The following is a 14611-nucleotide window of genomic DNA, read 5'->3' as shown; positions in this document are numbered from 1 at the left end:
CTGCACGCCCATACTGTACGTGCTTCCCAGGAAACGTCCAGCAGAATTACAGGACGATGACATCAGTAAAATCATTTCCCCCAGCCCTTTCCAATACAAGATTTTTATGGTGATTTCTCTCCTCTGGAGACCTCAGAAAGCTCCTGAGAAATGGGTATCATTATCTCCTCCCAAACACCTACGGATCCAGAGGCCCAGAGACGTCATCGTGCTGGCCGGGACAGAGCCCAAAGCTGCCAAGTCCAGGCCAGCACGTGGCCACGGGGCCTTCCAAGGATGGGCCAACACCTCTCCTCTGCTCTGAGCCCAGAGAGGGCTCAGACACAGCTCTGCTCTGTGCCATGGGCCAGCAGCTGCTGCACGACTCCCGTCCTTCAGGCTTTTGTCCTGTGTCCAGTTGCATCTCCAGGATCTCCCAGGAGAGATCTCGCTGCCAAGTCAACCTGAGGAGCTGCCAAGAACAGGTTTTATTCCCTCCCCCTCTAATAGACCTTGTGTTGTTTGTGCTTCTTCTATTTATTTAAATCTGCTTCATGTAGACCCATCCCAAACTCCGGGCAGGAGGACAACACTGAAGTCATCCACGCGCTGGAAACGCTATCAGCAATTCAAGATCCTCCCACCAGCACCTCCTACTTACATGTTTTTCCTCCCCCTCCAAAAGAAAACCTGGCAAAAATCGACCTTACTCAGTGACCAAAAGGTCAGACAAACCCTGAACCAGAAGGAAACCAAGCTCTGGAGATAAGAGCTTTCCATAGGCTCTGTCCATGGCCAGCCCTGCTGCTGCAAGCAGGGCAGGGCTTTCTCCAAGGGTCCCACTGGTGTGAGCAGCCAGCATTCCAGAGGGTTTCATCACCAGTTAAAATATCTGTCTGCATGAACTTGAACTGATTCAGTCCTCCTGTCACTGCTGAGAGCAGCACTGGTGTTGCAATGCCTCCCCCAGGCTGTGCTCCAGGGTGGGATGTCAGGAAAAACCCACAAGCAGTAGTTTGATGGTTTGATGACATGTTCCACTCATGGTGATTAATACACCCCACTCAGCTTGGTCAGACACTTGTCAGAGCCTGGTCTACACAAGTTCGGCTTTGGGGAGAAAATCTAATATTTATAAGGAATAAATTCTTATTTATTCTTATTCATCACCTGTGAGGGTGGGGAGGCACAGGATGCCCAGAGGAGCTGCAGCTGCTCCATCCCTGGAAGTGTCCAAGACCAGGTTGGACAGGGCTTGGAGCCACCTGGGGTAGTGGAGGATGTCCCTGTCCAGAGCAGAGGGGTGGAACTGAATGAACTATAAGATCCTTCCCAACCCAAACAATTCCATAATTCTGTGATCTTTGTACCTTTCTGCAGGAGGCAGATTGTCCAAGCATCCCACTGTGGAATCCCACAGAAATAAGGTGCTCATCCTGATGGGACCCACGTGCAAAAGCAGGAAGAAGTTAAACACACACTGAAACTCCAGAGAATGGAAATGATGGCACAGAAATGCTCTACAAACCTCACAAGAGCTGATGAAAGCACCAAGATCTCATCATCACAACCACTTCCCTCACTGGGAACCCATCACTGCCACAGCAAGGACACCGTGGCAAAGGAAAGGGGAAGACTCAGCTCTTCTGGAAGAACTGCTGGGAAAAACATGACCACTGGCTGTGTTTTGATGAATATTTGCACAGAAACACCATTCACTGAGGTGGATGTGGCTCCTTTCTCTTCTGCTAATTTGTTTCTCAAGAGTTCCCCTTCATTTGGGATTCTGTTCATTTGGGATCCCCATTAATTTTGAGTTCTGCTTATTTGGGATCCTGTTCACTTGGAATCCAAAATCATTTGGGATTCCCATTCATTTGTGGTTCTGCTAATTCATGATCCCACTCATTTGGAATCCCGTTTGTTTGACATTCCCATTTATTTATTATCCCATTAATTTAGGGTCCCTATTTACATCGGGTCCTCGTAAATTTGGGATCCCATTCATTTAGGATTCCCATTCATGTGGGATCCCACTCATCCCATTTCTGCTCCTGTTCCAGGCAAGCTGTGCCAGAGCCTCCCCACATCTTCCCTTGGTATTAAAGCAGGACACAGAGGGTGGGAGCAAAGAAGGAAAAGCCATGAATTCCCTCTCTGCTCTCCATTATTAGGAAATAACCCACAAAGGATAAAAGAGTTTGGGTTTATTTCCATAAACCATGATTGCTACACGGATGAGAGCTACAGGAGACTCCTGGACTGGCTGCAAAGCCCCTTTGGGGTGGTGGGATGATCACAGAATCGTTTAGGTTGAAAAAGACCCTTAAGCTCATCAAGCCCAGCCATCAATGAGGGTCCCTCCTTCGCTGAGCTGCCAGCACAGCTCTGGGATTACATCAGCAGGCAGGGAGCCCTAAACCCCCCTTGATTCTACATTTAATCAGTTCATTGATCCATGAGTGGATTGCAGGAGGAGGAAGGGCTTGGCAAGGGGAGATAATGCTGGATTTCCCCAAGCTTTGCCCTGCTTTGGTGAAGAAAGCTGGATGCGGGCAGTCCGTGCAGAACCTGAGTTTTTATGGCTTTATTACTGTGACTGTCAGAAGGAACGGGATGCTGGGAGCATCCCAGTTTGCCGTGCACATCATTAACCAAAAATCCAAATCCCTGGAGCTGCTCCTGTGACCGGCAATCAGCTGCCAGAGCTGCTTTATCACCTTAAAACCAGATCCGGAGCAGGGAGCAGGCAAAGAGCCCTGTGCAGGGGGAGGGCTGTGCCAGCCCAGCTCCCACTTCCCATCCCCTGCTTTAAAACCCTCCCTATTCCCAAAAGCAGCATAAATAACGCCAGCACTTCATCATTCCCCACTCCTTAACATAAAAGGCCTCGAGAGTCCTACCCCAAAGCTGGAGAAACCCGAGTCTCCCTTCCCCCTCGGCTCCCCCTCCCTGCTGCTTTCGGAAACAGAGAGGAAATACTTGTAATGTTATCAACATAAACACAGCTCTTGGCCGGCTGCAACATCCTGCGAGCTCTGCAGAAAAACACCCTGACGTCAGGGCTCTGCCCAGCAGAAGGGAGCTGGAGGCTCAGGCAGTGCTGCTCCACACGGTCGGGATGCTCGGCATCGTGGCTCCTTCTGTTTTCAAAGATCAGGCTTGGAAACCTCAGTAAATGCCACTGGTGTGCCTATAAATATTATATATATACATATATATGTATTTTTTTGTGTGCATATAGATAGAGATACATAGTGTATGTGCACTGCATTCTTCCATAAACTGCTTGGGATCTTCCTTATAGGAAAGGTTGGATTTTAACATGCATATTTATACAGATCTAGAACTAGATCTAGATCTAGATACAGATAAAGATATATATATCTTTATCTGTATCTATATATATACATATATAGTGTATGTGCACTGCATTCTTCCATAAACTGCTTGGGATCTTCCTTATAGGAAAGGCTGGGTTTTAAACTGCATATCTATATAGATATAGATGATATATAGATATATAGGTGACATAGACATAGATATAGACATATAGTGTATATACTCTGCATTCTTCCATAAACTGCCTGGGATCTTCCTTATAGGAAAAACTGGATTTTAAGCCGCATATCTATATAGATATAGATGATATAGATATATAGACATAGATATATAGTGTATGTGCACTGCATTCTTCCATAAACTGCTTGGGATCTTCCTTATAGGAAAAGCTGGATTTTAAGCTGCACATCCTGTATAGATATAGATATATAGTGTATGCTGCGCACTGCATTCTTCCATAAACTGCCTGGGATCTTCCTCATAGGAAAAGCTGGATTTTAAACTGCATATCTATAGAGATAGATATAGATATAGATATAGATATAGGGTGTATGTGCACTGCATTCTTCCATAAACCACTTGGGATCTTCCTCATAGGAAAAACTGGATTTTAAGCTGCATACCTATATAGATATAGATGATATAGGTATATAGATATATAGATGATATAGATATAGATATATAGTGTATGTGCACTGCATTCTTCCATAAACTGCCTGGGATCTTCCTCATAGGAAAAACTGGATTTTAAGCTGCATATCTATATAGATATAGACATATAGTGTATGTGCACTGCATTCTTCCATAAACTGCCTGGGATCTTCCTTATAGGAAAAGCTGGATTTTAAACTACATATCTATATAAGTATAGATATATAGTGTATGTACACTGTATTCTTCCATAAACTGCTTGGGATCTTCCTCATAGGAAAAACTGGATTTTAAGCTGCATACCTATATAGATATAGATATATAGTGTATGTGCACTGCATTCTTTCATAAACTGCCTGGGATCTTCCTCATAGGAAAAGCTGGATTTTAAGCTGCAGGATGTATGTTTTAAAAGAAGCAGATCTTGTCAGGATGATTGATGCCGGAGAGGGGAGAAAAAAATAAAGGAAATAATCTCTTTATAAAGTAATAAGTAGCTTCAAAATGCCTGTGCTGGTGCTGCAGGGGGGTCAGGCTGCAGGATCACCCTGCCGTGCTTGCAGAATGCAAAGAATTGGAGTTTATTGCTGCAGAAAGTGCCCAGGCCCAACCTGGATACAGTCGTCCACAATCAAAGGCAGGATTTACCCCCACCTCTGACATATTCCTAATTCCTGGAAAATGAGGCAATCTTTTTCTGTGTGCACTGAGGAGACACAACCGGAATTCTAACCAGCTCTGCCGGGACCCCAGAAATCCCTGCTGTCATCAGGAGGATGCTGAAAGGCAGTGGTGAGACTGAGACTGCCTCGTGCTGGCTCCAAGTGCAGTGAAAAACAAAAATAATGTTCAGTTTTCCTCTTTTTTTGTTGGCAGGGGGAGAGGGTGCAGAACTGGGAGCAAGGCTGGCTCTTTGAAGCAGCTCACAGTAGGGCAAGAACAAGCATGAGCATAAAGAAAGGGGAAAAAGGTCATTTTTTAAATTCTTTTTGGTGGCAGCAAGCCATCAGCATGCCTCAGCCACCCTGGAAAACAAACCTGCCATTCCCTCTCCCCCTCCCTGCTCCTTTCAAATCCTGTTTGTGGATTCTCTCACTGGAGCTGTGATCCACGGCAGAGGAGCTGGTCCCATAGCAGGGCAACTTCATCATAACCCAAAGCTGTCAGGGAGATGCAAAGAATAAAAACACACATGGAATAGCCGAGGGCTGCAGCGAGTTGGCCATCACAGGGAGAGAAGAATTGAATTTAGGGAGGGAAAAGGGTTTTGTTGCACTAAAAGGCAGTGACTAATTCCTTGCATGTGTCTCTGAAGCTGAAGCAAGGCCTTTGATGTGTCACTGAACATTATCCCCCCACCCTCTGCCGTTCCACTCTTCACCAGAAAAGATGAATCACAGCAGCCATTCACCCTTTCTGAAAATCCATTTAGTTTTCTTCTTTCTTTTTTATTTTTTTCTTTCTTCTATTAAACAAACAGGCAGCTCCACACGAGCGACAGCCCCTGTATGGAGAGGGGCAGGAGGAGGAGGAGGAGGAGGAGGAGGAGGAGGAGGAGGAGGAAGAGCCTGTGGGCAGGGCCTGCAGCTTGGCTTTCTCCACCTGCTCAACCTCCCACAAATCACTGCTCTGCTGCACACCAGGATTTGCTCATGGCATGCTTTGGAAGGCACCTTAAAAACCATCCAGCTCCAACCTCCTGCTGTGGGCAAGGACAATTTCCACCATCCCAGGTTGCTCCAAGCCCTGTCCAACCTGGCCTTGGACACTGCCAAGGATCCAGGGGCAGCCACAGCTGCTCAGGGCAACTTCTGCCAGGGCTTTAACAACCTCACACTAATGAATTTCTCCACCTAATTCTGCTTTCTGGCAGTGTGAAGTCATTTCATCCTGTCCCATCATTCCAGACCATTGACCAAAGTTCCTCTCCAGGTCTCCTGGAGCTCCTTTAGGCACTGGAAGGTTTTGAAGGCCTCCCTGGAACCTTCTCTTCTCCAGGTGAACACCCCCAGCTCTCCCATTTGTCTCCAGAGCAGAGGGGCTCCAGTTCTGGGAGCATTTTCATGTCCTTCAGTTCAACAGGTGAACACACACTCATCTTTCCAAGAGTAACAGCATGATCTGTGCAAGAAGGGAACCCAACCCTATTCCTACCTGGATTTCTGGGCACCTAGAAATATCTGTCACTGCTAGGATAATGTTAAAATCTGCTGCTCTGAACCAGGATCAGCCTTTCCTGTGGATATGAACCTGAGTGAGATGTCAACCCATCCCATGGTGATCCTCTCTCAAAGCCCATCCAGCAGCAACAACGTGTGTGAAGCCATCATGGGGGATGGAGAGGATCAGGATGGAGAGGATCAGGAGTTCACCAGCCAGAACCTGGATGGAGGCTCCCCAAGCAGGTCCAGGGAGGGGATCCTGCCCCTCTGCTCAGCACTGGGGAGGCCACACCTGCAGCACTGGGTGCCAGCACAGGAGGGACATGGACAGACTGGGGACAGCCCAGGGAGGGGCTGGAGCATCTGTGCCCTGAGGAAGGGCTGGGAGAGCTGGGACTGCTCAGAAGAAGAAGAGAAGGTTCTGGGGCCTCATCCCTGTCCATCCACACCTGCAGGGAGGACAGAGCCAGGCTGTTGCCAGGGGTGGCCAGGCACAGGACAAGGGGCTGTGGGTACACACTGATCACAGGAGGGTCCCTCTGAACATCAGGGAACACATTTTGCCTGTGAGGTGCTGACACAAATTGCCCAAGGGTGTTGTGGATTCTCCTTCCTTGGAAATATTCCAATTTTGTCTGGACACTGTCCTGTGCAACCGGATCTGGCAGCTCTGCTGGTGCAGGAGGTTGGATCAGATGACTTCCAGAGGTTCCTTCCAAAATCAATCACTGTGATTTTGTAAATGCAAACTTTTCAAAAAGCAAATCTGCTGTATTTGTGGAGTAAGAAAGCAGCCAGCACTGAGGAGGAGAGCCCTACACCATGCAGGGTGTTGGAAGGGATTGATAAGAATCACCAAGTCCAACTCCTGATCCTGAACAGGACAACCCCAAAAATCACACCATGTACCTGAGAGCTACACTTCTGTGCCTCAACACTTCTGGAACTGAAGAATAAACTGATGAGGTTTTCAGCAAAAAAAACCCCCTCAAATCTAAAAATCAGAGAAAAACAATAAATGTGGATGGTTTCGGGACATGAAATACTTTCACCTCCTACAAAGATGCAGAAATGGTGACAGTGGTACCAGTGACTGTAGCAGAGAATGGTTTGGGTTGGAAGGGACCCTAAGGATCACCCAGGTCCCACTCCCACAATTAGTCCCTGTAACTGGCACATCAGACCTTACTCTTCTCTAATATCTTGCTTTTAGGAAACAATTCTGTCCCTGGATGTTTAAAAACAAGCAACTACTAACAAAGAGTCTACAGACTTGATGGTCTCATGCTAAAAACATGGAAGTAAAAGCCAGGGTATGAGGCCACATCCCTGGATGAAGCCAGGAGCAGATCTGTGGCACATCTAAGACCAAAGCCCTCAAATCCTTGTCCATGGAAGGGCACCCCTGCTACAGCCACCACCTGGAAACCACCTGAGGTGCCTCGGAGGGAAAGAACTACAAATACAAATTATTTTCCTAATAATAATTTTCCTAATAACTCTCATAATTAGGACAGGTTTAATTTGCCCTCAGCCACTCTTTTCTCCTGGCACCACAGATGTGTGATCATGGGAATATGTGCCAGTTGCTACTGCAGAATAAACTGGAGTGGATTGGGGAACAAATTATGGAAGAAACAGAGGGGATGAAAAGCTTCCTGTGCCTGTAGCAATGGAGAATGAGCAGCTGGAGAGGGTTTCCTAAAGGACAGAGCATTGAGGAGGGACAGGTGAGTGCCAAGAGAAGAAGTTTTGAGGAGAAGAGCAGAGGGAGCTGTCGGGGCAAGGAGGAGGAAGATGAAGGACCAAGTCCAAGTCTGGTCCAGGAGGAAGGTGCTGGGATGGAGGTGATACCTTCTCTGGGATGATTAACACAGATCTGCCACAGAAACATCCTCAGAGCTTGCAGAAACCCCTGGCTAGCACAGGACCACTCTCCTGGTGTGCTTTCCCCATGGGATCAGCACTGCAGCTGCAGCATGGCACCGGGAAGTGGAGAACAACACCAGGGAGGCACGGGAGAAGCTGCCTCAACTCATTATTCCAAACCATTAATTAATAATCCAAACAAAAAAAAAGTCAAGGCACACAGGAACGTATTTCCTTAAATATCCCGTTCTAGGGTGTCCCCTCCTAAGTCCCAGGCGTGTACAAAGGAAACAGGAGCACAGTTCACATTGCAGCTATGAAAAGGACGGGCTGATTTTGATGGAGGAGTCAGGATGAAGGATGGCTATTATTCAGCATGACAACATCCCTACCTAGCAAAATGCCTTTCAGAGAGAGCGAGCCGTGCGTGGGGAGGAGAAACGAGGCTTAAAATAAAAGAAAACCCCACAAAGGAAAAAAAATAAAATAAAATAAAAGCCCAGCTTTTTGGGCTCAGCCCTTTCTGCAGGAGCGGGATGAAGTCTCAGCTCCATGCCGAGAGCGTTGAGGCAGCGAGGGCTCGGAGCATCCTACTTAAAACAAAGGTGTCGGCGGGGGATCACTCGCATGACAGCCTTAAAATCTCCTTCCAGAGGCTCAGCCCCAACTCAAACGCATGCGTTCGGTCATGCAGCTCAATCTCCGTGCCTGTGCTTACCCTGAAATCCACCGGGGACACCTGTAGGTGCGGGGAGCAGCCAGCCCGTCCCACGGAGCAGCCCCCGGGGCTAACAAAGTGCCGCGGGAGCCGTGGAATCACCGCTTTACCTGCGGTAATTCTGCACCGCTGCTCAGTTCAGCCCTGTTGCCACAGTAACACTTGTGGTGTAGCCGAGATCACTGATTATGAAACTAGGAAAAAAAAAAAAAAAAAATCAGAGGCTGCTAATTAGGATATACTCCAGTTCTCCAAAAGCTCCATATTAATGACATTACGATTGCGAGCGCAGGGAAAACAGATGCCAGGAAGAATCACCTCGGTCAGCACCCGTGGCCAACAGCTGCTTATATTTTTTTTTATTTTTGGGGCTTTTTTTTTAATAGACAGGTCTTAAAAATTCAGCCTGCAAATTCCCTGTAAGATCGACTTGTTGTTTTCCTCCTCTTTGAGCAAACGTGCAAGACTCGGTGGAACAGTCTTTACTCTTTACATATATTTGCATGTATTAGAATGGGAAAAGAAAAAACAAGGGTTGAGGATGAGGTACAAATGATGACAGCCAGAGATGCATCCCCTGCATCCCTCATTAACTGTGGTTCTTCGGTTTCCAGATAAACCAAAATCATGATTTTACCAGTGGCTGTGAGGGTTTATAAACAAGGTTTGCAAAGGAGGGGAGCTGGATTTGAAATGTGTTTCTCCTTGACTTCTGTGAGTGCCAAAAGCATTGTGAGGCACGTCTTCTGCTGAAGGTTTCAAGCTGAAAAGTCTGCCTGGAGCACTTGTGCTGCCAGACACAACTGTTTTTCAGCACAATCCACAAATAAGACATTGGAGCGTGTTTCCAGGTGAAAGGAAAATTGCCTGACAGGTATTTCTGGAGCTGCAAGCCCAGAGAGATGCTGCCTTAAAAAGTCAGCTCATCAAAATGCCACGATTTTTCAATTTTCTCAGATGACCAATGCAGTGAGTGGATGAAATGGTGCTGAATGTGCAGGGCCAGGGAAAAGTGAGTTCATGAATTTTAGGGTTTATAAGAGCTTCCTAATTCTGGAAGTGTCCAAGGCCAGGCTGGACAGGGCTTGGAGCCACCTGGGATAGTGAGAAGTGTCTCTGCCCATGGCAGGGGGTGGAACAAGATGCTCTTGAAGGTCCTGTCCAACCTGACCTTAATGGCCTCCAGGGATGGGGCAGCCACAGCTTCTCTGCGCGCCCTGTGTCAGTGTTTTACCTCTCTCATTGTAATAAACACATTCCTTACATCCAGAACTTGGAGAACAACTGGGGGACCCACCTCTTTATCCCCTGCTTTGAGGCAGGAAAATAAGTGAGATTAATTTTGTACTTCAGCAGCATCACCTAAAGCCTTGGAAGCACCGAGTCCCCCACTCACAACTGCACGAAGCAATTTCTTCTCCCGCTCATCAGCGATACTGAGGAAGTGTTAGATGGAGTGTTAATTACCTATAAATGTGATTTATTAGCTGGAAACAATACAGAACACCCACCAACCATCATATACGAGCAACTGGCCAAGCATGAGGGCACCCAGTCCTGGGCAGACTGGGACTGGCACATTGCAGATAACAAATTAATGCAACCAGAGGGATTCAGCTGCATTTGATGGTTTAGTTGGAGGCATTATTTCCAACCTTTTAATAGGCTTATTTACAGGAATTAGTCCTTTAATGCTCTGTGCTCGTGTATCCAGGGCAGTGTAAGCTGGCTGGATGCAACCACAGAGAGAACATCTGCTTTTGTGAGCATTTAGGGAAATTATTGCCAATTACATGGATGGCAGGTGAGGGCAGCTGGGGAAAGAGGATCTGCCAGGAGGGATGAGGAGCCTTGCTAGAAGCTGATGTGAGCAGGAAGTGCCCTTGGAACAGAAATATCTCAGCAAAAAGGAGCTGCTGTTGCCCAGAGTGCCACCAAAATACCCAAAGCAAGGAAAGGATTTTCAAGGCCTGCAGAGTTTGGGGGTGATTCCTGCATCAAGGGAAATTTAAGTTGGATACCAGGAAAAAGTTTTTCATGGAAAGGTGATAAAGTTCTGGAATTTTCTGCTTGGGGAGGTGGTGCAGTCCCCATCCCTGGGTGTGTTTAACAAAGCCTGGGTGTGGCACTGGGTGCCAGGGTTGAGTTGAGGTGTTGGGGCTGGGTTGGACTGGATGGTCTTGGAGGTCCCTTCCAACCTGGTCACTCTGGGAATCTTGTGAATCCCTGTTATCATTCACACTCTCAGCATTTTGAGCACATCAGTCTCCCAAACATTTCTTCTCCTGCTCCTGAAAATGACCACACCCTGCTTGCCCCCAGTGGCTCTATTTCCAGCTCTTTCTTTCTCTTCTTTCTTTCTTTCTTTCTTTCTTTCTTTCTTTCTTTCTTTCTTTCTTTCTTTCTTTCTTTCTTTCTTTCTTTCTTTCTTTCTTTCTTTCTTTCTTTCTTTCTCTTCTTTCTTTCTTTCTTTCTTTCTTTCTTTCTTTCTTTCTTTCTTTCTTTCTTTCTTTCTTTCTTTTTTTCTCCTTCCTTCCTTCCTTCCTTCCTTCCTTCCTTCCTTCCTTCCTTCCTTCCTTCCTTCCTTCCTTCCTTCCTTCCTTCCTTCCTTCCTTCCTTCCTTCCTTCCTTCTTTCTTTCCTTCTTTCTTTCCTTCTTTCCTTCTCTCTTTCTCTCTCTCTTTCTTTCTCTCTTTCTCTCTTTCTTCCATCAATTTGTCTAACCTGCCTTTCTTCACCTTCCCATCTCCCATGCCCCAGAGGGGTGTCCTTATTTAAATCAGAGTGATGCTGCAGGCCCAGGTCATGGAGCCAAACCAAGCTGGGCACCTTCCATCATTGCTCCTGCTATAAACAAAACACATCATGTAAAAATGTATTTATGGGTGTGACCAGAAGGCCAAGGGGGGGATTCGGCCTCCAGTGCTGTGTCCAGCTCTGGGATCTCCAACATCAAGAGGACTTGGAGCTGCTGGAGTCAAGGAGGAGTCCAGGAGATGCTCCAAGGGCTGGAGCCAGGCTGGGAGAGCTGGGGGTGCTCAGCTGGAGAGGAAAGGGCTCCAGGGAGAGCTCAGAGCTCCTTGCAGGGCCTGAAGGGGCTCCAGGAGAGCTGGAGAGGGACTGGGAACAAGGGATGGAGGGACAGGACACAGGGAATGGCTCCCACTGCCAGAGGGCAGGGATAAGGAATCCTTCCCTGTGAGGGTGGGCAGGCCCTGGCACAGGGTGCCCAGAGCAGCTGTGGCTGCCCCTGGATCCCTGGAAGCGTCCAAGGCCAGGTTGGACAGGGCTTGGAGCAGCCTGGGACAGTGGAAGGTGTTCCTGCCCATGGTTGGGGGTGGAACTGGATGATCTTTAAGCTTCCCTCCAACCCAAACCATCCTGTAATTCTATATTTCTTAGATTTATATATCTATAAACCTATTATAAACCTAATATAATATAGCTACTACAAATTATATCTAGATTTTGCTTTAAACCTACCATAAACCCAATATCACTGCAATAAACATATTTCCTGCTGCCTCAATATTGTAAGAACTAGTCCTAAACACCATGGTGGGTACAAGCCCCTGCTGGTACCAACACAAAACCTCATGTTCAGTAGTTCTGAAAAATATAGAATTAAAATGCAGCTTCTTATCTTTGAAGTGATCAACCAACATCCTGGGACGACTGACTTTTAGCCCTCCCATGTTATTCACAATTCATCCTCTATTTTCATCTCCCCAACAAAAGGCTGAACCCAACTGTATTATTGTGAGCCAGGGCTTTTATCTCCAGCCTTTGGAGCAGTCGAGGCATGGCACAGAACAATGGCTCTCACAGGAGAACAAATACAATCTGAACAAAAATACCCTGTTGCTAAGGTCTAAACCAGCCTTTTTTGGGTAGCTGGGAATTCCAGAGCACCTCATAGTAAAAAACAAACAAACAAACAAATAAACCCCAAAAAACAAAAACAAAAACACCCCAAAAAACAAAAACCCCAAAACAAAACAAAAAAAGAGAGAATTAGGACTTGGATAGGAAAAGTTCATTCAGCATTCAGCACTGCTGTATTCTTCCCTCCAGGATGGCACTGAAAATTACAGTATTACATAAAACCAAGGAAAAGGAAAGTTGAAGTTGGAGGAGCAAGCCCAGAGGTCCATGCAGATGTTGGGGAGGTCCAGATGTGATCTCCTCCTCTCCAGGAAAGCCCCAGCTCAAACCACAACGATTTCTCTTGTGAAACCCAGCCCAAAAGCAACCACAGAGCAGCTGTGTGTGGTTCCCACATCCTCAGCCAAGGGAGCAGCACCCGCTTCTGCTTTTGGGGTTCAGTAGAGACATGCTCCTCCCCAAGGAACCCAAGGAACTGGGTCAGGCTGTGGTGTCCTCCCCTCCAAACACAAGGGTTTCCAGCAGCAACGGGGCTGTGGGGTCAGGAAAAGCACAACTGACAGCCCTGGCAAGGTGGGATACTGGGTGAGGGGACAGCAGAGCCATGGTGGTCCACAGAGGCCACCAGCCTCCACGACCAGCCCATCTTCCTCCCCTCTAGATGGAGCTGCAGGAGAAGCCTGAGGTCCGTCCCTAAAGTGAAGGTGGATGCACCCCATCATCTCCAGGAACAGAACCACACAGTCATGGAATGGTTTGGGTTGGAAGGGACCTTAGAGACCATCCAGTCCCACCCCCCTGCCATGGTGGTGGCTTTGAATGGAGCAATGATCATGGAATGGTTTGGGTTGGAAGGGACCTGAAAGATCATCTTGTCCCAAACCCCCTGCCATGGGCAGGGACACCTTCCACTGTTCCAGGCTGCTCCAAGCCCATCCAAACTGGCCTTGGACACTCCCAGGGATCCAGGGGCAGCCACAGCTGCTCTGGGCACCCTGTGCCAGGGCTCAGCACCCTCACAGGGAGAAATTTCTTCTCAATATCCAACCCTGCCCTTTGTCCTGTCACCTGCAGCTCAAGTTCCCGAAGCAATTTCATTACTATCAGTTTAATTATTCCATCCTGCCACCCACCAGTAAAACTCCCATCAGGGCAAATCAAAAAATCCAGAGCCCCCCAAAACAATGCTCCCATCCTCTGGTGAGGCAATCCTGTGCTGAGAACCTGCTCAAAAGCCTGGAAGAGCTGCTGTGCTCAGGGACACCACAGAGGCAGCAGCTGCAGGAAGGAACAGCTCCTCTCGAGCTGTTGGAGTCAAGTGGTTGGAGTTTGTGTTTGCACAAATATTTATGGACACACAGCAGTGAAGAGATGAATTCTGGACATCTCACGTGCAAAACAAATACAGAGAGGGAATTTCAAGTTTCTCTGATGACAGCAGAGCCTGGATGCATATGGAAGAGACAGCAGAGTCAAGGTAATGCTGGAATTCAGTTTTTTATGACCCATTTTGCTTTTTTTCCCAATAAACAAGGTCTCCCTGAGCAGCCATTAAACATCAGCATTTGTCACTTAGATTTTAGTGATATGAAAACAAACATTAAGAGGCTATGACAGAGCTCAAATCCCCCTGTGTTAGGCACCTAAGCCAAACAAAATTATGCTGAATTAAATTCATTTCCATCCCATGCAGAAGGACAGAGCCCTCCACTCAGGTTAAATCATTCCAACAGCAACGAAGACGACAGCACCCGAGACATCCCCATCCTTGAAAGTCCTCGCTGTTCCTTTCAAAAGGCTTTGAAAAGCAGCTTTCCTACAAAAACACCCATTTCCATCACGCCCTGGAAAGGAACATAATACACAGAAGGCTCCTCAGTGTTGCTGTTAAATAAGAGACCCCCCAAACCAGGCATGAAATGGTACAGGAGCTCCCACAAACAGAGAGGGCTTTCTGTGCCTGCAGGGACACAACACCAACTCTGTTGCTCCACACCAGGACGGTG

The 14611-nt window shown here is 47.4% G+C and overlaps 1 protein-coding gene across 2 annotated transcripts in view; it reads right to left on the bottom strand.

Annotated features, from left to right (window-relative positions):
- PTPRA (protein tyrosine phosphatase receptor type A) overlaps window positions 1-14611 on the bottom strand; it is a 132965-nt gene that overhangs the window by 31968 nt on the left and 86386 nt on the right. Inside the window, exon 2 of one of the 2 annotated variants that reach the window (XM_054293295.1) lies at window positions 8722-8915. The exons of the other annotated variant lie outside the window; for it this stretch is intronic. The gene's annotated coding sequence lies outside the window, so the exon portion shown is untranslated. The remainder of the gene's footprint in view (window positions 1-8721; window positions 8916-14611) is intronic. 2 annotated transcript variants of the gene reach the window in all.

This window comes from Melozone crissalis, unplaced genomic scaffold (genome assembly GCF_028551555.1).
Source record: "Melozone crissalis strain CALT ecotype California unplaced genomic scaffold, PUWL_Pcris_2 ptg000132l_1, whole genome shotgun sequence".
Taxonomy (NCBI): domain Eukaryota; kingdom Metazoa; phylum Chordata; class Aves; order Passeriformes; family Passerellidae; genus Melozone; species Melozone crissalis.
This window is presented reverse-complemented; position numbering and strand designations above follow the sequence as displayed.